The sequence below is a fragment of the Cervus elaphus genome, chromosome X (assembly GCF_910594005.1).
Source record: "Cervus elaphus chromosome X, mCerEla1.1, whole genome shotgun sequence".
Lineage (NCBI taxonomy): Eukaryota > Metazoa > Chordata > Mammalia > Artiodactyla > Cervidae > Cervus > Cervus elaphus.
In genome coordinates this window covers 146137780-146163540 of record NC_057848.1, presented here as the reverse complement: position 1 = coordinate 146163540, position 25761 = coordinate 146137780, and the positions used below count along the sequence as shown (strand labels likewise).

At 34.7% G+C, this 25761-nt stretch overlaps 1 protein-coding gene and 1 non-coding gene across 2 annotated transcripts in view; both read left to right on the top strand.

The window, feature by feature from the left end:
- The window catches only part of IL1RAPL1 (interleukin 1 receptor accessory protein like 1), a 1418929-nt gene that overhangs the window by 957051 nt on the left and 436117 nt on the right, over positions 1 to 25761 (top strand). The window lies entirely within an intron of this gene.
- On the top strand, positions 2707 to 2779 carry TRNAV-UAC. The gene has a single exon. It is a non-coding gene; the product is annotated as a tRNA-Val (tRNA).

Genomic DNA, 25761 nt, shown 5'->3' with positions numbered 1-25761 from the left:
AAAAAGCAAGACAGCATCCTTCCTACAAATGTTCATTTTTTTCCACTAAGTCTTTGCTCAGCATGAGATAATGCCCATAGACTACAAGAAACTTTTCTTCTAGACCCCAAATTACCATCCAACACTTATATCCTTTTACTTTCTAACACAGACATCTTCTTGTCATACTGGACTATTCATCCTCATCACAATTCTACACATTCCTAGAGCCGTACTTCCACTTACACTGTTGGCTTAATAGTCTCTCTTTTCCACATCAAATATCTGTATCCTGTCCATTTCCAATTTCAAATCTTATGAAATTTCCTCTAGTCTAATCTCTCCTTTCATTAAGTTCAGATAGGAGATTAAATCTGAAAGGAACTTAACAACAGCTCTAGAGCTAGAAAAGAGAAGACTATAAGGCCAATATTTTTGTATTCCTTGAGTCTGTGAATGGCACCAACATGAACTCAGAAATCTTGGTAGTCATCTGTAATTTCTTCTTCCTAACTCCTGGGAACTCTTCAGACCCAGTGATAGAAGAGGATTTCCAGGATTGCAGTCTGTTTATTGGTTTTACCTGCTGAGACTCTATGTAATTATTTATTTCAATTAGTGTTTGCAGAGTTAAATCTGAAAGGAGCTTGAAGATAACAGGTATCTGATTCTTGAATCCCTTATTTTATAGTCAAGTCAAATGATCTGTGTCCATGGAAATTATGCTTGAAAACTACTGGCAAAGGGGAACTCATTACTTTCCAATGAGGTACAGTCTTCAAACAATTTTGAAGATTAGAAAGTTCTTGTATTAAGACTCGCTTCTATGTAATCATTATCATTTTTTCTTTACTCTCCTATTACCTGATACTAGTCTCTATAAATTTGTTCAGAGCAAGGATAGGTTTTTAATCTCCAATTGCTAGCACGATTTTGGCCATATTAATGATGTTAAAAATATTTTTAAATACAACCTGTGCTTGAGTTCTTTCACTCTCCTCCCCATTCTTCTCCTTATGAACCATGGTTTGTCTATGTGCCTCGGGGGAATAGACTTATCTGTATAATCCATGATGGAATATACTCACTATAACAAAATTATTGTATTTTCTAGAAAGGCAGCCCGTGTTCACATTTGCTAATATTTCATAGCTTCATCACCCTGCTGACTATAATTGTGCTTGTACTTAAAACCAAACTCTACTCCTACTGCAGCTGCTACTACTTATTTTTTATATTTATCCTGAATCATATCTTCCTTACCCTGTTTTTTGTACCTTCTGTGTTCCAAGATTTGAATGTACAATATATTTTAATCTTGTTAAATTTATGCCGTTATATTAGGCCTCACTCAATTCCCCTCATCAAGATCATTTTGGATTTTATTCTGTTATCCTCTATTTGGTAATCCATCCAGATTCACATTATTCAGAAATTGCATATTTATTTATTGTATGACTTTATCCATGTCATTGACTTAAGATATTTTGAAGAGAATATGAGAAAGGCTTGAGACCTGCCATTAGAACTTTTTCACTCTCTTTCTATCTCAAATAGATCCATTAACCTATACTCTTTTACTATAATATTATATACTTATGCTGTATTTCTATATATTACATATGTATATACTCTATTACTATATACTAGTGTATATAGGAATACATCCTTAACTGGTTCCTTTCATGTAAACAAACTGGTGGGGTGAGATTTGTGATAGGAATATAATGAAATGACAGGCCTTATTCAAAAGAAAAGGATTGATAATAGAAATATAGCACTCTTAATGTAATATAAGACTTTGCGTACATAGCTGATGCATATTGAAATTGTTAGTTGTCTTTATTATGTATATTCTCTCCTTCTAATTGTTAATTATTTGACTATACTTTTTAAAGCCAAGCAAAAGATTTCAAGGGAAATTTGCAAAAATATTATAACTTCATTATAGAATAGTATATATTCCCAAACATATCAGGAGTAGTGTAAAACAATTAATTTAATGTTAACAATATTCTCAAGACATAAAATGATCTGTACTCTCTAAAGTTTGTATGGTAAAACCCCTAAAACTCCTTAGGGATGTTTACTGTTGCTGAGGTTGTTTAATTATTTGTTTTGGAAAACTTTAAAGATACTTAAACCAGTAAATTTCACAGACAATTATATAAGCTTGTCTATTCATGTTGTTAAATAATCACATAATGCTTAGAGCTTGCCATTTGTCACTGATTGTCTCCCTGTGATCAGGTGTTCAGTATTGTATATTCGAAAGAATAGATCATGGATCTATGAAAATAACCACTCTTTAATTGTCAGAATATAGATAAGCACTCTCTTGTAAACTGTAGTAAAACCAAGCATTTATGATATCTTTTCAAAACAATTCTTTACTCTTCAAATGATTTGCATCTATTGGAAATTCCATATTGTTTGTCTGACTTAATGACTCATGAAAATGTAACTTAAAAGTAAAAACATTAACATAATAAAATAAATAATGTCATTAAATCACTAGTGATATGGTCCATTTGTGTTAATGGTCTGGATTTCTAGACAAGTAATCATGCCCTCTTATCTTAATTCTGTTTCAGTTACAAATCTTGCTATCTAATTTAGCAGAAAATGTCAGTTTAAAAATATATGTTGTCTTACTTATGACAAAGTAATTTTTTTCACTGAGGTAATTTGGAAAACATAGGAGAAGCATAAAAAGTAAGGAGGACATCCCTGGTGGTCCAGTGGTTATGACTCTGCACTTACACTGCAGGGGGCGCAGGTTCAATCCCTGGTTGGGGAGCTAAGTAAGATCCCACATGACCTGTGCCATGCCCCCTCCCTCCTAAAAAAGGTAAGAGGGAAAATTTGTTACCATCCCATCACCTCAGACTACCACCTATAATTTTAAGAGTGCTCTATATCAGTGTAATTGTAGTTTCTTTTTATAAAATGTAGATTATAGTATTCATCCTTCTAGGTAACATTCTTTTATTTCTCTTAAAAATGCATCTAAACACTTCTTTGGCTAGAGCAGAATTTGCTTACCAATTTCCTATTGATGGGTGCTTAAGTTAACTTTAAGCTATTGATGAAAGCAAAAAGCTTGATGTTTCTAAAAATGCCTTTTTAAATGAATGGGTAAAACTCTGAGCCTGATTCTGTACAAGAAGTATATATTTGTCTTATACACATTCAAAAGAGTCCATCATTTTTTCTCCACTTAAAATTGTAGAATTATGTCACTGTTGTAATGAAACAAATGGTTAGCTAGAATAATTTTTAATGCAGTCTGATGGAAACTTGGAGATGCCTCTATTAAAACCTAGATTTGGACTTTGAATTACTGCAGTAATATTGAGTATGTCTAATATTCCTTAACATGCAAGTAGCTTTTTTAAAAAAGGATATAATTAATTGGTTCATTTGTAAAAGCACTGGGTACCTTACCAAAAAAATCAAATATCTATTAATATCCTCAGTTAATATAAGAATATATTTTTACTAAATTTCATTAAAAAATAATCAAGTCTTATAAAAACAGTCAGTAAAGTTTACCATGCTTCTTTAGTTGAATATAATCTTCCTTAATTTCTGGAAACTTCTTTAAAATGCTACTTATCTTAACCTGGTTTGACCTAACATTTAGTATATATGTATTTATTTTTCTATTTCTATGGATGTAGGTTATTTTCAAGGTTGTATTGGTCCATAATACTAACACAATTGTAAGCAAACAATTAATTACAAGTGAGAAAATGTTAATGTTCAATCATGTTTTCATTATATTGTAAGAAATATATGTCTGTATAATATTTGATAGGTTTAATTTTGTCATAAAATTGTAAAATATAGATATAAACTGTCTACTGAAATATACAATATCTGTCCTAGATTTACCTGAATACTAGAAATTAAGTATACTAAAGTTAATAACTTTGGAATTTTTTCCACACATTTTTCATTTTTTGTTTTAAATGAGACACATTCGTATCATACATATTTAACTGACAACACAATTATGTGCTGAGTTTTCATTTTTTAATTATTTTTACCTAAGAAATAAGCATGAAGACACAGTTTCACTGCTAAATGCAGTTATATTTATCCAAATGAACATATTTAATAAAAGTACACTATTTCTGATTTTTTAAATTAAAAATTGACTTGTAAAACCCAAAGAATTGTAGTGAAATCAGTCAAGTTGGTTGTACTTAATTGAATTTCTTAATGTCAGGTCTTTGACATTCACTATTTCTCTTAAAACGTAATACTCTCTTGCTTTCTTTATACAAATGCTGTGGATTGTAGTAAAAGCTCAATACAGATACAGAATCAGTTGCATTTCTAATAATTATATTTTTCATTGACATATATTGATCCACAATAACCCTCAGTCAATTTTTCCTGAGTAAAGACACGTATCAAATGAAATCGTAGCAGTGAAATTATTTGATATATGTATTACTTTTTAATGAATGTCTCTTTTTAAAAATAATTTTTATTGAAGTATAGTAGATTTGCAATATTGTATTAGCTTAAGGTATACAGCAAAGTGAATCAATTATATATGGACACACTTATATCCACTCTTTTTTAGAAAAACTAATTAGTTTAATTAGAGGTGAATTACTTTACAATATTGTAGTGGTTTTTGCCATACACTGACATGAATTTAAAATTATTTTCCCATGTAGGTCATTACAGAGTATTGAGTAGAATTCCCTGTGGTATACAGTAGATCCTTGTTAGTTATCTATTTTATATATAGTAGTGTATATATGTCAATCACAATATCCCAATATCCCTTCCCACTTTCTCCCCCTGGTAATTGTAAGGTGTTTTTTTCTCCATCTGTGAATCTATTTCTGTTTTGTAAGGAAATTCATCTGTACCATTTTTTTTAGATTCCACATATAAGTAATATCTTATGATATTTGTCTTTCTCTACATAAATTACCTCACTCAGTATAACAATCTCTAGGCCCATCCATGTTGCTGCAAATAGCATCTTTTCATTCTTTTTATGACTGGGTAGTATTCCAATGTATATATGTACCACGTCTTCTTTATCCATTTCTCTGTTGATGGGCATTTAGATTGCTTTTATGTCTTACCTACTAGTGAGACAATGAATATTGGGGTACATGATCTCTTCAAATTCAGGTTTTCTCTGAATATGTGCCCAGGAGTGGGATTTCTGGATCACATGGTAGTTCTATTTTTAGGTACTTCCATACTATTCTCCACAATGGTTATACCAGTTTACATTCCCACCACATATATGAGGGTTCCCTTTTCTCCACACCCTCTCCAGCATTTATTATTTGCAGACTTTTTAATGATGACCATTCTGACTGATATGAGATAGTACCTCGTTATAGTTTTGATTTGCATTTCTCTAATAATTAGTAATGTTGAGCATCTTTTCATGTGCTTTTGGGGGAAAATACGTCTTTCTTGGGGGAAATGAATGTCTTCTTGAATGTCTTCTTGGGGGAAATAAGTATTTTGATCTTCTACCCATTTTTTGATTGAGTTGTTTTTTTTGATATTGAGCTGCATGAGCTGTTTCTATATTTTGGAGATCAGTCCCTTGTTGGTTATTTCTTTTGCCAGTATTTTCTCCCATTCTATGGGTTGTCTTTTCATTTTGTTTATTTTTATTTTGCTGTTAAAAAGCATTTACATTTAATTAGGGCCCATTTGTTTCTTTTTTGTTTTTATTTTCATTATTTTGGGAGGTGGATCAAAGATATCTCTGTGATTTATGTCAAATAGTGTTCTGCCTATGTTTTCCTTTGAGTTTTGTAGTATCTGGCCTTACATTTAGATCCTTAATCCATTTGAAGTTTATTCTTGTGTATGTGGTTAGAGAATGTTCTAATTTAATTCTTTTACATGTAGCTGTCCAGTTTTCCCAGCACCACTTATTGAAAAGACTGTGCTCCATTGTACATTCTTGCCTTCTTTGTCATAGGTGAACATACATGTGTGAGTTTCTCTCTGGACTTTCTATACTGTTCCATTGATCTGTATTTCTCTTTTTGTGCCAGTACCAAAATGTTTTGATTACTGTAGTATAGTCTGAAGTCAGAGTGTGTGATTCCTCCAGCTCCATTCTTTTTTCTCAAGATTGCTTTGGCTATTCGGGGTCTTTCTGTTTCTATACAAATTGTAAAAATTTTGTTCTAATTCTGTGAAAAATGTCCTTGGTAATTAGATATGGATTACATTGAATCTGTAGATTGTTTTTGGGTAGTATTGCCATTTTCACAATATTGATTCTTCCAATCCAAGAACATATCTCTCCATCTGTTTGTATCCTCTTTGATGTCTTTCAGTTTTCTGAGTATAGGTAGTTTGCCTCCTTAGGTAGATTTATTCCTAGGTATTTTATTATTTTTGATGTGATGGTAAAATGGATGTTTCCTTAATTTTTCTTTCTGATCATTCGTTGCTGGTGTATTAGAATGCAAGAGGTTTCTATGTATTAATTTTATATCCTGCAACTTTACCAAATTCATGATGAGTTCTAGTAGTTTTCTGGTAGCATCTTTTAAGATTTTCTATGTCTAGAATCATGTCATCTGCATACAGTGATAGTTTTGCTTCTTCTTTTCCAAGTTGGACTCTTTTTATTTCTCTTCCTTCTCTGATTGCCATGACTAGAACTTCCAAAACTATATTGAATAAAAGTGGCAAAAGTGGACATCCTTATCTTGTTCCTCATGTTAGGGGAAATGCTTTCAGTTTTTGAACGTCCATTGTTTTTGAAAAATGGTTTTGTATATTTGCAGACCTTTCCATTGTAAAGTTAATAATGCTGTTGTAAAAATAATACTGATTTTACTAATATTTAATATAAAATTTAAGTAATTTGGATAACATTTTGGGTTAAATGTGTATTCTAATTATGGTAAATATTTACAGGGTGAATAATTGATATTCTAAAAACATTTTCTTGAAAGTTTTACATCGCGCCACTCACAAATAAAAGCAGAATGTTCAGTGACTTTGGGTATCATAATGATTGTTTTTGATGAAAAGAATTAGGACACTCATTTTGACAGGAGAGGATATGCAATTCCATTTGCTCAGAAGTCTGCGTCCTTCTTTAAGTTTAATCACTTAAAAATGATATTCCCCATTTATTTTTATTAAGATATTTGTTTCAAACTAAAGTGTAAATGTGTTTTTTTTGGATTTCCAAACTGCTGCATAGGGTATTAAAACTCTTGCAGTTATTATCTTTTTAACATTTTCAGAAACCTTTCTGAAAAATGTATTGAGCAAAACATGTGCATGTGTATTTTCTTTGGATTCATGAAACAAATATCAAAGCATTTAGAACATAAATGTAGTCTGAATTTCTGTGGAAATCTTTTTAATGAATTAAGAATTCCCAGGAAAGCTGGAGAATTTTTGTTGTTCTACTATGAAAAACATAGGTTTGGCCTTTGTTACTATATGAAAACCACATAGTAAACACAAATCAAGTGATCTTACTGTCTACCTGTAGGAATTTCTCTGTGTTGCTGAAGTACACTTTGAGTGGGTTTGCTTTGGTTATTTGAAGTGAAATCTTTGGCGAAGTTAGTTAAATGAGTTGCAGTCTCCTTCCTTGGCCCTGTCAAAATCAAGAGGGCTAATATGAACAAACCTACTTGAAGTGCCTCACCCCAGTGATCTCTTACTCAACTTCAACTTCTACAGCAAGCTGTGGAGATGTTTACTGAAGAGAATTTGAGTAAAACTTTTGAAGAGGTGAAGAGATTGAAGCTCTAATATAAAGATATGAAAAAAAAAAATGAGTAGCAAAATAAGCATATGCTTAAACACAGTAATGGCCTACAGAAAGATATCTTAAATGATGTTAAGGATATTTCATATTAAGGTAGTGAGAAAAATTTCTCAATTCAAGGAAAGTCATAGAATTGCCAGCTCAAGAAATTTTCAAGTTATCTCGAAGATGGGTTTTAGGAATAATTAAATGAATTAATTTAATTTCAGTGGTGCTGTGATTCCCTCACAACCCTTCTGATTCTAGGAATTTATTCATTACTTCTAGTCGCTTCTGTCAATTTAGTTCTACAGTAGGTACAGCAGAAAGTGTAATACAAATCTCCATCATGGACATGTCTAAATTGGACTGTAGGAAATACCTACACAGCTGTTTACATTGTGTGAAAGAATGATTGGGCTTCCCTGGGGCTCAGCTGGTCAAGAATCTGCCTGCAATGCAGGAGACCCCATGCAGATTCAATTCTTGGGTTGGGAAGATTCCCTGGAGAAAGGGATGGCTACTCACTCCAGCATTCTGGCCTGGAGAATTCTGTGGACTGTATAGTCCATGGGTTTGTAAAGAGTCAGACACAACTTTCACTTTCAAAAGAATGGTTACTAGAAAATATAAGGATATTATTTAACAAATTATGGAAAAAATTGTATGTTGATATACTGTAATGCCTTTTAATATACCTATTTATACTTTTAAAGAAATGTGAAATATGTTATAGATACAAAATAATTTATGTGCCACATACAGAAAGTTTTAAAAATAACAAAAATGAACTCCTTTGTATCAGTCACCAGTTTTTGAGGATAGAGCAGTACAATACCTCACTTGATAAACACTCTGGGGCGTGACTACCTCGATCTCAACTCCCATTTTCCTGTCCGACACAACTAACTTTATGTGTAACTACCGTCTTAAATTTTGTGTTACTCATTCCTTTCCTCTTTAGTTTTAAAATATTGTATATATTAACTAAAAAATGCATAGTTTAATTTGGCTAGTTTTGTTATATAAATGTATTCATTTAAATATATTCATTCTTCGGTGACCTATTTTTTATTTACTGTTTTTCAGATAATGCTATAATGGTGGCAGCATCAATATTTATTTGTTTCTACTGCTATATAGTGTTTAATTGCATCAGTATACCACAATTTAATTAACTATTTTACTGTTGATGGACATATGAACTATTTCAAGGATTTTTGCTATTAATATTTTTATTCATAACAATGCTGCTAAGACAATGTCTATATTTGTCTCTTGGTGTACATATGGAAAAATGTCACCAGGATATGAACTGCTGAGTCTGTGTGCATATTTTGAATTATATTAGGTAACACTAAATTCTTCTCCATACGTGTTACAACACTTTACATACCAGCAAGCATTTTCAGCCACATCTGTAACTGGGCCAATTGCCTTTGTTTGACCTTTTTACTTTGTTATTTGTCTTAAGCCTCTTGATTCAAAGGAGTATATTGCATATTCTGCATGCATTGCCTTTGCTAGTAATACTGCAAATATCTTCTCTTAGTTTGTGACTTATCTCTTTATTCTCTTTGTGGTACCTATAATCAAAATCAGCTTTTAATTTCATTCTACTAAAATTTATTATCCTTTTTCTTTCCAGTTTGAACTTTGAAAATATTTTTAAATTTTGTTTCTACTAGAGTGTATAGCTTAAGTTTCACATCAGTAAAATATTTACCAGAATAAGACTATTTATCTAGAATTGTAACATGTACTTTTATAAAAATTGTTAGGGTACACACATATGTAAAATGTGAGATGGCTTCCCCCGTGGCTCAGTGGTAAAGAATCCACCTGCAATGCAGGAGTCGCAAAAGACACAGGTTCGAGCCCCGGTTTGGGAAGATCCCCTGGAGGAGGGCTTGGCTACCCACTTCAGTATTCTTGCCTGGAGAATCCCATGGATAAAGGAGCCTGGCACGCTATAGTCCCTGGGGTCACAAAGAGTCAGACATGACTGAAGTGACTTGGCACACACACATACACACACACACATATATATATACATATATATATATATATATATATATATATATATATAATTTCTCTCTCTCTCTCTCTCTCTCTCTCTATATATATATATATATATATATATATATGTATATATACACACTTATAAACATACACACACAGTTGACCTTGAATATCATGGGGAAGGGGCAGTTAGAGGCACTGACCATCTCCAAAGCTTAAACCTTGAGTATAATTTATAGCTGGTCCTTCATGAACATGATTCCCCCCCATTCATGGTTCTACATCAGTAGATTCAGCCAACTGTGGATCATGTAGTACTATGTTATTTGCTTTCAAAAAACTTTGCACATAAGTAGATCTGCACACTTCACACCCATGTTGTTCAAGGGTCAACTATACACACACACATAGCAAAGTGTCTTTTAAGGTTTTCAGCTTAAAGTTTCATTTATCTGCCTTATTGCATGAACCACCTTTTGCTAACTTTATTACTGTAGCCAGCTCCTGAAAACACTTCTACTTGGCAGAAGGGGAAGTAGCTGTGGATTTTCAGTTGTTTGTGTTTTCTTTTTGATAGATACTGTGATATTTTTTCAGCATCATGAGAGAAACTATGGGATTTTTAACTTTATGAGACATCATCATGCTCATGATTTATTGTTCTTGGGACAATTGATTCCAACTCAAATGTCCCATGAAATAAAATAATACATCCAGTGCAATTTGTTTTAGTAATTATTGTGTATAGCAATCATTTGACTGTGCCAATCAAGTTTTACTTTCTAAAATCTCCTTCCATTAGTGCTAATGTGTTTGGCTCTTTTTTTTTTTTTTAATAAATCCAGTAATCTTTGGGCAGTTGGTGAGGAGGAACAGATTAGAAGATTGTTCATCTGTATATTCAGAGTGATGAAACAGGATTTTTGTCTTTTATGAACTTTTGTTGGTTGGTTTCTGGCAGAGTGTATTTTTGATTGCTAAAATGCTAAAACACTGACTGTAATTCATCCAGAGAAACAAGGAAGGGTAATTGTGATTGGTTAAACACTCAGTATAGGTTAAACAGCATTCTGGTCATCTTATCTCAGACATTCTTTATTCATGCATGCATGCATTCATTCAGTCAACAAATATTTTTGAGTACTTTTCTATGTGTCAAGTTCTGTTATAGGGATTGGAATAAAGCAATGAATTAAAACGAAAAACAATCTTATCTTCATGGAATTTAGGTCCAAAGTATAATAGATTATTGCTTTAAAGGTATGTAAAAGTTAACTACTTCTATAAAAAATAGCATATGGTCCTGCTTCTCATATTTTAATTTACATGTGAATCACCTGGGGATTTTGTTACAATGCAGATTATTACAGTAGTTATTGAATGGGAGCCTGAGATTCTGCATTTCCAGCAAGTTCCTGAGTGATGCCAGTGCTGCTAGTTTAGGAACACATTTTGAGTATCTAAGATTGTACAGCAAATGGTGGGTGGAGTGTGGGGATCAAGAGCAGAGAATGAAAGGAAGACTGGCTTCAATTTTTTTTTTCTTTTCTTTTAATTTATTTTGGCCAGGCCACACAGCACATGGAATCTTGGTTCCCTGACCAGGGACTGAACTTGCGACCCGTGTATTGGAAGCACAGTCTTAACCACTAAACTGCCAGGGAAGTCCCTGGTTGCAATTGTAAATATGACGATTAGGATGAGTCTTACTGAAAAGGTGATGATTCAGGAAGGATATGAAGAAGGTGAGAGATTTTAGCCATACACTCAATCTATGGAAGTATAGCCAGATAATACAGAGGCCTTAGATGGGAGCGTGCTGGCAAGGAGGCCCGTATGGATGGAACAGAATGAACATGGATAGAAGTAGCAGATCAGATTTGAGAGGCGGTGGATGAGGGCTGAACTTGCAGACCATTTATTAGTTCTTTGCCTTTTACTTTGTGAAGAGGACCCACTCTGGAGTTCTGGGCAGGGGAGTGGCGTGCTATAACTTTTGTCTAAAAGATCACTTTAGCTGCTATAGAAACAATAAACTGTTGAAGGGCCAGAGTAGAAACAGTGAGACTAGTTAGGCTTCTTCAAAATGTATGGTGGCTCAGACAAAGGTTGTAGCAGAAAAGATGATGAGAAGTGGTCATATTTGGAATCTACTTTGAAAGTAGAGGGAGCGCTGAGAGGGATTCCCTAGTGGCTCAGACGGTAAAGAGTCTGCCTGCAATGTGGAAGACCTGGGTTTGATCCCTGGGTCAGAAAGATCCCCTGGAGAAGGAAATGGCAACCCACTCCAGTATTCTTGCCTGGAAAATCCCATGGATGGAGGAGCCTGGCAGGTTGCAGTCCATGGGGTCACAAAGAGTCAGACACAACTAAGTGACTTCACTTTTACTTTTCACTTTCTTTGAAAGTAGAACCAAATGAGCTTTTTGACATGCTGGATGTAAGCTGTGGAAAAAGAGAAGAGTCAAGGATGAAGACAAGGTTTGGGCCTAAGTTTTTCAAAGGATGGAGTTATCATCAACTGAAGTGGAAAAAGACTATATTTCCAGGAGCGCGTTAGGATTTCAGTCTGTCTCATTGTGTCATTTAGTCCTCCAAGTGGCTAGATGGAGTCTGGAGGTCAAAATTTGCTGTCTCATAACATTCTCATAATCTTCTGCTGTTAATCCTTTATCTTTGCTTTGGAGTTGGGAAAATATGATCAGAGAACTTAACTGACTTCACTGACAAATGGGGGAATGGAAACTCAAGAGCGTATCTGTTTAGGTCCAAATGTAACTCTTCCACCTGCTTCAGTAGTAAATCAGTCAGCACTGGTCACTGCAACTGGTTATACCTTAACTCAGAGCAAGTCGATAGTATTCTTAGGCAGGGAAATAGAGTTGGCTGCTCATCTTTTTAGCTGGCTTGTTTGCTTACTATAGACAGATTTCTTTAGGGCAATACTTGGCAGGTTTCCATGTGTTCTAGAGTGCAGTGCTCATGTAAATGTGACTCATGTTTTCCTCTATCACTCGCTTCTTTTACAGCTTACTAGGGGAGAGAATAACATATGGTCTGTGATCTGGGGTTCATAGTGAAGAAATCTGTGCCTTTTCGGTTTTAGAAGGGTAGAGAAGCAGGTGGATAATATTGGAGCTTCCCTATCCTCCAGGGAGATGATTATGAAGAATGTTCTGCATGGTTTCTCTGAGGTCCCCCAGCAGGACTGAGCCCCAGTTTCCCAGAGAAGCAACCCACTAATTAATATCATTTATTGACTTTCCTTGGGGCTTCCCTGGTAGCTCAGCCAGTAAAGAATCCACCTTCAATGCAGGAGACCCCGGTTTGATTCCTGGGTCGGGAAGTTCCCCTAGAGAAGGGATAGGCTACCCACTCCAGTTTTCTTGGGTTTCCATGGTGGCTCAGATGGTAAAGAATCTGCCTGCAATTTGGGAGACCTGGGTTCGATCCCTGGGTTGAGAAGATCCCCTGGAGGAGGGCATGACAACCCACTCCAGTATTCTTGCCTGGAGAATCCCCATGGACAGAGGAGCCTGGTGGGCTACTGTATGTGGGGTCTCAAAGAGTTTGACACGACTGAGCGACTCATCACCCACACACATTGACTTTCCTTATATCTATCCCCACCTCATCATTCCCATTCTTTACTTCTTCTTGGGATCACCTCCCAAATAGACTGTCTGTACCCAGGAGAATGTCTCTGGCTAATGTAAGGCAAGTGACTGTGTAAAATGTGCTCAACTGATCTATCCAGAATACTTATATTTCTGATTTCTACTACAGCACCTGGCAGATAGTCTCAAAAAATATTTGCCAGTCACCAAATGGCTCCAACTTTCTTTAATGATCACTAAGCAATAATAGTAGTTGGTGTTATGGTTATTTTAGGCAAATCCATTTTTAATAGAATAAAAATAAATTCCCTTTTGTTACTCCTGCTGCCAATCTCATTCCTCTACATACCTTCCCAGAAGCCTTTTTATCAGATTTATGATTTTGAGCTCTATCCATATTATATATTTTCCACATTCCAGTTGATAAAGTTTTGCTATCTACCCCCCTCTACAGGGTTTGAAGCTATTTAGTTCTATTTCTTTTTCTAGTGATTTTCTGTAAATCTCTAAGGAACAGATGAATATATATTTTTAAATGTGACTATGAGTAATGAGCTAATATTTTAACAATGTTACCATTAACACACTTCTCTAGTCTCCCCAAAATATAGGGAATAGCTTACTTTTCTTCCTAGCTACTCTTGTCTACTTCCATATGTGTCTCCTAAAATTTTTGTTTGAAATTGTTCTTAAGCAACAAAAGGCTTTATTATTATTTTCTTCATTGGTTCTTATTTAGATTAATGACTTTTCATTTCTTTCATTTTCTTATTGAATCCATTTCTTTCTTCAAATACATATTTTCTTGTTGGTAAACTGTCTGCTTTAGTCAGTGACTGAAGTAGTTAACCTCGGTCTTAACAGTAGGGTTTTGCCTTGAAGAGGGAAAAAAGGAGACTGTGCAAGGCGATTGTGTCTGAATTTCCTTTGCATATGTTGAATGGTCTATGCATTACCCTCTGACAATGGCTTTATGTTGCTGTGATGTTTGCAATGCAATCCATGGTATAGTATATATGTATTTATATTTTAAAAAATTGATGAGAAAATGTACAAACTGCATGTTAAGAGGTGACCCAAAAGAAAGTGTTATCTTAGGCAGTATATTTGGTATGTTAAAATACACAAAGATTTGCTTGTAATTATTTCCCATATTTCTTATAGCCTCATCCAATATCAGCATAATCAAATACACTGAAATTAATGAAATTAGTTAAATTTTAAAACATAATTTCTTCATGTGTTTAGCTTCAGTGGGTAGTTATTATGACTATAATCATAAATTACTATAGATCGTAAAGTTACTGTAAATGTAATTTTCAATGTTTGTAGACTGTAGACCCATTTTTTGATTGGGTCATTTATTTTTCTGGTATTGAGCTGCCTGAGCTGCTTGTATATTTTTGAGATTAATTCTTTGTCAGTTGCTTCGTTTGCTATTATTTTCTCCCATTCTGAAGGCTGTCTTTTCACCTTGCTTATAGTTTCCTTCATTGTGCAAAAGCTTCTAAGTTTAATTAGGTCCCATTTGTTTATTTTTGCTTTTATTTCCATTACTCTGGGAGGTGGGTCATAGAGGATCTTGCTGTGATTTACATCACAGAGTGTTTTGCCTATGTTCTCCTCTAGGAGTTTTATGTAACTTTTTATTTTATATTGGAGTAAAGCTGATTAACTGTGTTGTGGTAGTTTCAGGTGGACAGCAAAGGGTTCAGCCATGCATATACATGTACCCATTCTCCCTCGAATTCCTCTTCCATCTAAACTCATGGGGTCATTTTTAAATGCCATGTCAAACTCATTTTCTCCCTGCTCTCTTTGATGCTCATGTGATAGTATACCTAAATTAGTTCTCTAGTTACTAATTTTATACATCACTTATACTTCTTTATTAATACCTCAATCCTCCTGTTAGCATTCCTATCAAAGAGTTATCAGAAAATTTCAGTGACTGCAAATATATATACTATATATATATACATATATATACATATATGTATATATATTCCTCACACTGCTAGAATTCCACTCTTATACCTTTCAGATCACCTTTACACTCCACTTTGATCTTGCCACTTTACATGAGGTGATCCTGGCTCTTAGCTTGTTGCAATTTGCATGGTAGATGTCACCTCTGGTACTTCTAGGACCTCAAAAGTTCAACCCAATTCACCAAATCATAGGCCATGTTTTGGCTCCCCATAACAGTTGAAATTCTCCTATATATTCCTCAAAGCCGAATAATGGGAAAGAAGGGACAATGTACTTTTTTTCTCTTCTCAAGACATCTTTAATCCTTTCTGGTTTCTCTTTCCACTTATCTCAAGTTTACTTTTTTTTCTGTGATCTTTCCCATGTTGTCTCTGTGTTAGTCCCTCTTGGAGAAGGCACTGGCCAGGCTGATGGTTTGTTAATATCACCTCTGTCTGATTATAGCTTTGTTACACATATGCAACAGAACTGCATGTCCTTTAAGAGGCCACAACAACATTTATCAGCCTTTGTGGATTTTAGACTAATTTGACCATTCATTTAGACTTGTAGTCCATGCCATGGGCAATCCAAAACCACCACCATGACAAATTAATGCTTTGTCACAGGCATAGTTGTTGTCTCTATATCCCAAGACCCTCAGAGCATTGTTAAAACACGGCAATGCTAAATGTTAATTTTTATTGCCCAATGGAGTTAATCACACATATCCATGAAGAGTCAATTTTCAATTAAAGTTCTCTGTTCACTATTTATAATTCCCTCAGAGGAACCAGTTGTACTGAAAAAGAATCAGAGCCTGTTGTAATTCTTACTCTCCATTTTCAAGAGAACATGTACTTATTGTATTGGATTTCTGGCATCTAGTGTTGTAGAAATATAAATTCCATTGTAAGTGCCATAAAGACTCCCATCACCAAAATGAACAATGAAGTTTTAACTTCTCATGCACACATATTTAGTAGTTCTCAAAATTTAAGTTTATACTGCAGGTCCTTGTATTGACAAAGTTTTAGAATCTGGTAAGCTTAGTTCAGAAAATGATGTGTTTTTTTTTCAAATATTGGAGGCTAATTTTAGCTAGTCATTAAAATACCTAATTCATACTAAAGCTTGTTAAAAACAGCCCCTTCTCATGTTTATACTATTTATGTTTATACTATTATACTATTGGGGCATTGAAGCCAGTTCTCTAATACACCTTCCAATTACTGATTTTTATGTTATATTCTTAGTCTATTTTCATCTGAAAGGAATTTATGACTTCATAATATTTTGTTCTGGCATCACAGTTATAACTTTAAGTCCACTAAAAATTTCATTTTGAGTAACAGTAAAGAGATAATCAGGCTTCCCAGGTGGCTCAGTAGTAAAGAATCCACCTGCCAAGCAGGCGACTCAGATTTGATCCCTGTGTCAGGAAGATCCTCTGGAGGAGCAAATGGCAACCCACACCAGTATTTTTGCCTGGGAAATCCCATGGACAGAGGAGCCTGGTGGGCTATAGTGCATGGGGGTTGCAAAAGAGTCATTCACTCCTTAGCAACTAGGCAACAACAGCAAAAGAGAACTCTTTGCGACTCCATGAATTGTAGCCCACCAGGCTCCTCTGTCCATGGAATTCTCCAGGCAGAATACTGGAGTGGGTAACCATTCCCTTCTCCGGGGGATCTTCCCAATTCACGGATTGAGACCAGGTCTTCTGCACTGCTGAATGAGGCACAAGCTGTAATCAAGGTTGCTGGGAGAAATATAAATATCTTAAGATATGCAGATGACACCACCCTTATGACAGAAAGTGAAGAGGAACTAAAGAGCCTCTTGATGAAAGTGGAAGAGGAGAGTGAAAAAGTTGGCTAAAGCTCAACATGCAGAAACTAAGATCATGGCATCTGGTCCCGTCACTTCATGGCAAATAGATGGGGAAACAGTGGAAACAGTGGCTGTCTTTATTTTTCTGGGCTCCAAAATCACTGTAGATGGTGACTGCAGCCATGAAATTAAAAGACGCTTACTCCTTGGAAGGAAAGTTGTGACCAACCTAGATAGCATATTAAAAAGCAGAGACATTACTTTGTCAACAAAGATCCAGCTAGTCAGAGCTATGGTTTTTCCAGTGGTCATGTATGGGTGTGAGAGTTGGACCATAAAGAAAGCTGAGTGCCGAAGAATTGATGCTTTTGAACTGTGGTGTTGGAGAAGACTCTTGAGAGTCCCTTGGACTGCTGGAAGATCAAACCAGTCAATCCTAAAGGAAATAAGTCCTGAATATTCAATGGAAGGGCTGATGTTGAAGCTGAAGCTCCAATACTTTGGCCACCTGATATGAAGAACTGACTCACTGGAAAGGACCCTGATGCTGAGAAAGATTGAAGGCAGGAGGAGGTATATAGTCTTCTGAAAACACAAGTTCAGTAACTTCTTTTTTAATGAGACAAGGTTTTAGTAATTCAACATATGATTTTTAAAAATTTTTTCAAACTTTGTTTTATTGAATCTGTCTCTCAGTGTTAAATCTAACGAAGAAAATATCTTCCCATATTTCTTCTAGATCCAATAACGTTATCCACTTTCCCGAGGATATCATTTTATCTGAAAAAATGTGAGAAGGTATAAACAACTCTGAGGCAAAAGCATTTGAATTTGATTAATGTTTTCAAAATTTAAAAAGTCATTCAAGCTAACTTTGAAAATGAAATTAATTTCTAAATAGTAAAATGATAAATAAAATAATTTATTATCACTGAGAATATTAGACCACCTATAATTATGTCTTTTTATAAAAACATTAAATGTAGCTTTAAAAAAAAGTGAATCATACCACTTTTAAGGTGACACTGTCTCCCATGTGTTAGATAATAAAGAAAGATAATCTTGAGAAAGATTAAAAGTGCAACAGAGTACATCATGTTTGAAGCTAAGTTTCAAATTATGTGACCAACACTTTTATCTTTAGACTGGACCTGAATGTATTTTTCTCAACCATTAGTTAAGTTACATGTATTTCTAACATTCTACTTGTTTTCCTTTGACAGTTTAATTTACTAGCTTCTCTGTTTTCTCCCAACTGTGCATGTTGTAAAGAATAGTTATTCTTTATTTCTTTGGTAAATTTATTTCAAATCTACCCGTGGGAGGAAAATACTCCCTAACATGTCTCCGTTTCTTTCAGCGTTTGTTCATATGCTATTTCACCCAGGAATATTGTCTTTTATTTACGTCTCTTACCTAGTTGAAAACAGAGATGAGTCTGCAAATCTAAGAGAACAAAGACACATTAACAATAATACCTTCGAATCTGTTTTGATGATGAAGTTGCCATTAAAATGTGTAGTTTCCTGAATGTTTCCAAATGTACATTTCAGGACAATGCTGCAAATCTATTTCCCTCTCATTTAAGTTTAATTTGTGCATACTTGAAGTATCTGCTCTTATGTGTATTATTTTTTTTAATTAGAGTATAATTGCTTTGCAATGTTCTGTTAGTTTCTGCTGTATAGCAAAGTGACTCAACTGTGTGGATACATATATGCCTCCCTCCTGAGCCTCCCTCCCCACCCCTGCAAGGCCTCCTGTTTAGGTCACGATAGAACTACTGAGCTGACCGCCCTGTGCTCTATAGCAGGTCACTACTGGCTGTTTTATACACAGTGGTGTATATACGTCAGTGCTACTCTTCCCAGTTCATCCCACCCTCTCCTTCCCACCCTGTGTCCACAAGCCAAATATTCTTAAACAATTTCCCAAGTCACACTTATGTAAGCTAAGCAACCATGCAATAGATGAAAAAATCATTATTTTACAAACCCTCTTCATTACATAACAAAAGGTGTATATCTTTGTGTATTTGTGTGTATATGTATGTATGTTTGTATTTAAGTATATGTATATGTGTCTGGGGGCTTGCCAGGTGGCTCCGAGGCAAAGATTCCACCTGCAGTGCAGGAGATGCAAATTCAATCCCTGAGTCTGGAAAAAGAAGGAAATGACAACCCACTCCAGTATTCTTGCCTAGGAAATCCTGTGGACAGAGGAGCCTGACAGGCTATAGTCGCAGAGTCAGGCATGACTTAACTAAACAACAATACGTATCTGTATATTAGACACATATTTATGCAAAGAGCTGACTCATTTGAAAAGACCCTGATGCTGGGAAAGATTGAGGGCAGGAGGAAAAGGGGGCAACAGAGGATGAGATGACTGGATGGCATCACCGACTCAATGGACACGGGTTTGGGTCAACTCTAGAGTTGGTGATGGACAGGGAGGCCTGGCGTGCTGCAGTTCATGGGGTCGCAAAGAGTCGGACATGACTGAGCGACTGAACTGAACTGATTTATTAAATTTCTAGAGACATATGTATAATGGATTTTAATCTTTGATATAAATTATATATAATTGCAGTGATACATACATCTGCATGTCAGCTTAAGTATTTTAATCATAAGATTTCTATGTGATTTGTTTCTAAAGTTCACTTTTTTCTGGCCATAGTAAATCTTCTATACTTTGACAAGAGCTTTTGTTTATTATCACTAGAAATACTTTTCTTGGACTCAGTTGTTAATTAACTGTCATTTTTGTACAGGTTGTAAAAGAAAAATGAAAAGAAGAGTGCATGAGCAAACCGAATTTCACACACTATTGATTGCTATAGTGTCTTCAGATTTCAAAAATATGTATTGAAATTCTTATCCTATTTCATTTCATCAGAAGCACAACATTAATCTTTGATTCATTACACTAGAGCACTGTATAGAAACTTTAATATTGGATGAGAATATATTAATATAGATTTTAAAGTGGTCATTAAAAGCAGATTTCTGCTTTTCAGTTTGTGTATTTTCTATGAAGACTATCATTTTGATTGTAGCTGGCTTTGTGTACACTTACAAAGCTTCCGTTTTAAATGTAGAAACAGAAAACTGAGAGAAATCACAGCAGCAGTGTTTCAACTTTAGCCACTATTATAAATTGACAAATGACATAATTGCCTTTAGATTTTTTTAAATTAACAAAGCAAGTAGGACATATGCATCTAAATCATTAGGGTCATCTCAAAGAAACCACACTTCTTGATTTCAGTGATTCATTAGCCCAAATACAATACAATTCCCCCCTTTAAAATAGCTTTCACTGGCTAGTTTCTGGACCAGAAAATAAAGATTCATTTCTTTATAGTTAAAACCTCATATCTGGCCAAAAGTTATATTGCCCAATATACCACTTAATCTCTTACTGAATCTGATTCTCAATGAATTTTGTTTCTGAAGTTCAAAGCAATTCTTAGAAGAGTGAAGACTTTCAACCACTGAGGCTATTGAGACGACTGAGCTATAAGATTTAAAAATTCAATAATTACAAATGCCATCACTACTTTTTATTTCCAAAGAAGGTGAGAGGTAGGCGGCTTTCATCAGACATCCCCAGAGGTTCTAGGGAATGCAGATCCTGTTCAGAAAGTCGTCAGCACTAGAGGCAGAATGCCATGACACAGATTGTGAAGTCCCTGAACTTTAAAACTTATTGTAAGAACATGGCAGCTCATTTGAGCAGATAGATAAACTTTTTGCCTTGCAGGACAGAGGAAGCACTGCAATCCCAAGCTCCAAGTCCCAGCAGGTTTCTCACATTGGCGCTTTAGAAATCCTGTTACTGTAAATGTGACTTGGGCCATTAAGGTGAAACAAGAAACTCCATTGGGAGCTTGGAGCTGGAGGAAGGATGTAGGTAAAGGAAATGGGATGGAATGGTTGAAACAAGGGTCTGTTTAGACAGTTGGCTGGTGGCTTGTTTCACTGTTAGTCCAGACAGAAAGCCCTGACACCTTAGCCGAGGTTGGTCACTATTTCACTGCCACGGATCAGCAGGGATGACACCCTTTCATGTGCCGGATGTGTTAACATCATTGGTACCGCAGATGGTGGGAGTCTGCAACCTGAGCAGGGAAGGGAGTTGAGAGTGTCCCTTTATAAAGCTTGTAAGTGCTGCATGTAAAGAAATCTAATAAATAAGAGAAATACTAAAAATAGGTAACTAATGAGAACCTACAGTATAGCACAGGGAACTCTACTCAGGGGTCCAGGGTAACCTAAATTGAAAGGGAATCCAAAAACAGAGGGGATAGATGTGTCATAAAGCTGATTCACTTTGCATTACAGCAGAAACTAATACAACATTGCAAGGAAACTACACTCCAGTAAAAGTTAATTTTAAAAATAAATTTAAAAAGAAATATTAAATAATCTTCACAGAGTGAGGTGAAAGAAAAAATGATATAAATGAGACCAGTGAGAAGGGGAAAAAAAGTTGACTTTGTTTATATATATGCCTCATTGTTTGCAATTAAGAGTTCAGTGAACTCTCCATCAGCATGTCTTTGTCATATCATTGAGGATTTCAAATATATCTAGAGATAATTCAAAATAAAATACAATTGAGTAGACTCCAATATCACATTTTGAAAATAATCCAGTATGACCAAGTAGAATTGTAAGAATGTGTTAATATTGGAAAACCTATTAATATAACTCACCATAGTAATAGGTCCAAGAAAAAATGTGCATTTACTCCACAGATGCCAAAGAGATAAATCAATTAGAGGCATATGATTTAGAAAAGAAGAAGTAAATCTCCAACTTGCAGATGGTGTAATAGTATAGCTAGAAAATTATAGAGAATAAATGGTATTCTTAACTCAATCGATAAAATTTTTCAACACGTTGGCAATATGTAAAATTGACAAGTAAAAATTGATACTCTCTATATGTAAAAATAATAACTAAGAAGAGTTGAAAATTGTCTTAGACTGAATTGAATTATAAAATCATATTATAAAAGCAACAAAAAAGATAAAATAGGAATAAACTTAACAGAAATGTGTGATACCTGTAGGAAACTATGGATTCCTTCTGAAAGACTAAAAAGTAGACTTTAACAAAAAGACCATCACTTGTTCTTTCACAGGATATCTCAACATCATTAACATGTGTTCTCCCTAAATTATTTTATAGATTTAGTGTGATCTCAATAAAAATAACAATACTCTGTTCTATAAGCCACACATACTCAAACTAAGGTTTATATGGAAAAATAGGTGCAAGATATAGCTGGGAGAGCACTAAAGAGGAAAAGCTATGAGAGGGACTGCAAGGTATTAGAACATGCTACAGTGCCTCAGTAATTAAATTTAATGGCACGCGAATAGACAGACCAATGGAACAAAATCAAAAGTCCAAAAATAGAGCCAAATACATATGGAATTGTAATATATAATAAAGTTAGCATCTCAAATCACTGAGACAAAGGTGAATTTGATAGTAAATAGCATTTATAAAAAGAAGTAATTAGATTTCTTTCTCAATCCATGCATGAGAATAAACACTAAATAAATCAGGAAGCTAAATGTATAAAATAAATTTATACAAGTACTAGAAGAAAATGTTGAAGAATTCCTTTATATCCTGAGTGTAGGGAAAGACATTCTAATTTTGACTTTAAAAATTCAGATGCCACAAATTTAAGCATTAATAAATTTTTGACTATACATGATAGAAAACTTTCACAAGGGAAAATCAAAAAACAAATGAAAATTGGGGGAAAATTGTTTAATATATATATCACATAGGTTTAGTATTCCTAATATGTAAAGAACTTTTACATCTTAAATGGGAAACAAAAGTCCTATTAAAATACATAAAACATTAACAACTTACCAAAAGTATTAAAATGATCCTTGAAGTGAAAGTTGCTCATTTGTGCCCGTCTTTGCAACCCCATGGACTATACAGTCCATGGAATTCTCCAGGCCAGAATGCTGGAGTGGGTAGCCTTTCCCTTCTCCAGGGATCTTCCCAACCCAGGGATTAAACCCAGGTCTACCACATTGCAGGCGGATACTTTACCAGCTGAGCCACCAAGGAAGCCCCAAAATGATCCTTAATCATATGAAAATGATTGCTTTCAGTAACAGTAAGAAAAATACAAGTAAAAACTGTAACGAGGTATTGTTCTCAGCCATCATATTTGCAAAATTTGAAAGCTTGACAGTATATTCCGTTCAGGAAGCACTCTCATACATTGTTGTTAGAATTGCAAAATTGTTCACAACAAAAAGAAGGGAAGTTGGCAATTTCTCATAAAAGTAGATGTGTGATTACACTTTGACCTAGCAATCTCATTTCTAGGAATTAACCTGAAGATACACCTATAACACAAACACACATATACATAGAGTTCTTTATTGCAGTCTTACTTTAAACTGCAAAATATTGGAATCTCCCTAAATAGCCAAACACAGGATATTAGTTGAATAAATTATAGTGCATGCACAGAATAAAGCTGTAGGCAGATATAAAATAATGAGGATATATTGATTGACTCATATCAGTAATTTCTAAGGGAAAGGAAGTTTCTCTTTTATGCTGCTTTTGTGTAAAAAAAGTAAAGAAGATGAGGAGAAACTGGACATTGCCTTATGCACTTATTCCCAGTGTGATACAATATATCCTTGTAGCTTGTTTATTTTTTACCTAGTAATTTATACCTCTTAACTCTCTACTCCCATTTTGTCCCTCTCCCTTCCCTGTACCCATTGCTAACCACTAGTTTATTTTCTGTATCTGTTTCCATTTTGTTATATTCATTTGTTTTATTTCTTAGACTCCACATATGAGTGATAACATACATTATTTGTCTTTCTCTGACTTATTTCACTAAGCCTAGTAAGCTCCAGATCCACCCATGTTTTGCAGATGGCAAAATTTTATTCTTTTTTTATGGCTGAGTAGTTGAGAGAGAGATCCCACACACACGTGTGTGTGTGTGTGTTTGTGTATCACATCTTCTCTATCAGTTCATCTGTTGATGAACAGTTGAACTGCTTTCATATCTTAATTGTTGTAAATAATGCTGCTATGAACATCAGGGTGCATGTATGTTTTCTAATTGCTGTTTTCAGTTTTTCTGAATGTATACCTATGAGTGGAATTGCTGGATCACATGGTGGTTCTATTTTTAGTTTTTGAGGAACCTCCATATTGTTTTCCACACTAGCTGTTACATCTGCATTCTGACCAACAGTGTACCAGGGTTCCCTTTTCTCCATATTCTTGCCAACATTTGTTAATTGTGGTCTTTTTGATCATGGCCATTCTGACAGGTGTGAGGTGGTATCTCATTGGGTGATTTTTATTTTGCTTTTCTCTGATGATTAGTGATGTTGAGCATCTTTTCATGTGCCTGTTGTCCATCTTCTTTGGAAAAATGACTGTTTAGGTCTTCTGCCCATTTTTTGTATTGGGTCAGTTGTTTATTGATGTTGAATTGTATGTGCTATTTTTATATTTTGAGTATTAACCCCCATCACTCATATCATATGCAAATAATTTCTCCACTTCAACAGATTGTTATTTTGTTTTATCAATGGCTTCCTTTGCTGTTAAAAAGCTTTTAAGTTTAATTAGATCCCATTTGTTTATTTTTGCATTTGTTTCCTTTGTCTTAGGAGACAGATCCAAAAAAAAATATTGCTACAATTTATATCAAAGAGTGTTCTGCCTGTGTTCTCTTCTACCAGTTTTATGGTCTTACATTTAGGTCTTTGATCCGTTTTGAGTTTACTTCTGTTTATGGTATGAGAAAACGGTCTAATTCCATTGTTTCATGTAGCTGTCCAGTTTTCCCAGCACCACTTATTGAAGAGACTGTCTTTTCTCCATTACTATTCTTTCCTCTTTTGTCATAAATTAACTGACCATAAGTGTATAGTTTTCTTTCTGCACCTTCTATCCTGTTCTACCGTTCACTATGTCCATTTTTGTACCAGTGTCTTGCTGTTTCAATGACTGTAGCTTTGTAGTGTTATATATGTAAGTCAGAGGTTGTGGTGTCTCCAGCTCTATTCTTTGTTTTCAGGATTATTTTGGCTTTGGGGGTCTTTTGTGTTTACATATAAATTCTAAAATTGTTTGTGAGAAAGACCATTAATATTTTGATAAGGATTGCATTGAATCTGTAGATTGTGTAGGCTAAATGGTGACCAGAATTTCTTCTAATTTAGTGTCACTGGATTAATTGATTGTCTTGAATTTGGTCCCCCCATAAAAAGACCCTAGATTCTGGGACAAAGATTCAAGAACAAGTAGTTTATTTGGGAAGGGATACTAGAAAATTAGTAGATATGGACAGATGAGATAAGGAGGATTTTGTTATTGTTGTTCAGTCGCTAAGTCATGTCCAATTCTTTGCGACCCCATGGACTAAAGTCCACCAGGCTCCTCTATCCATGGAAGTTCCCAGGAAAGAATACTGGAGTGGATTGTCATTTCCTTCTCCAGGAGATCTTCCCAACCCATGGACTGAACGCACATC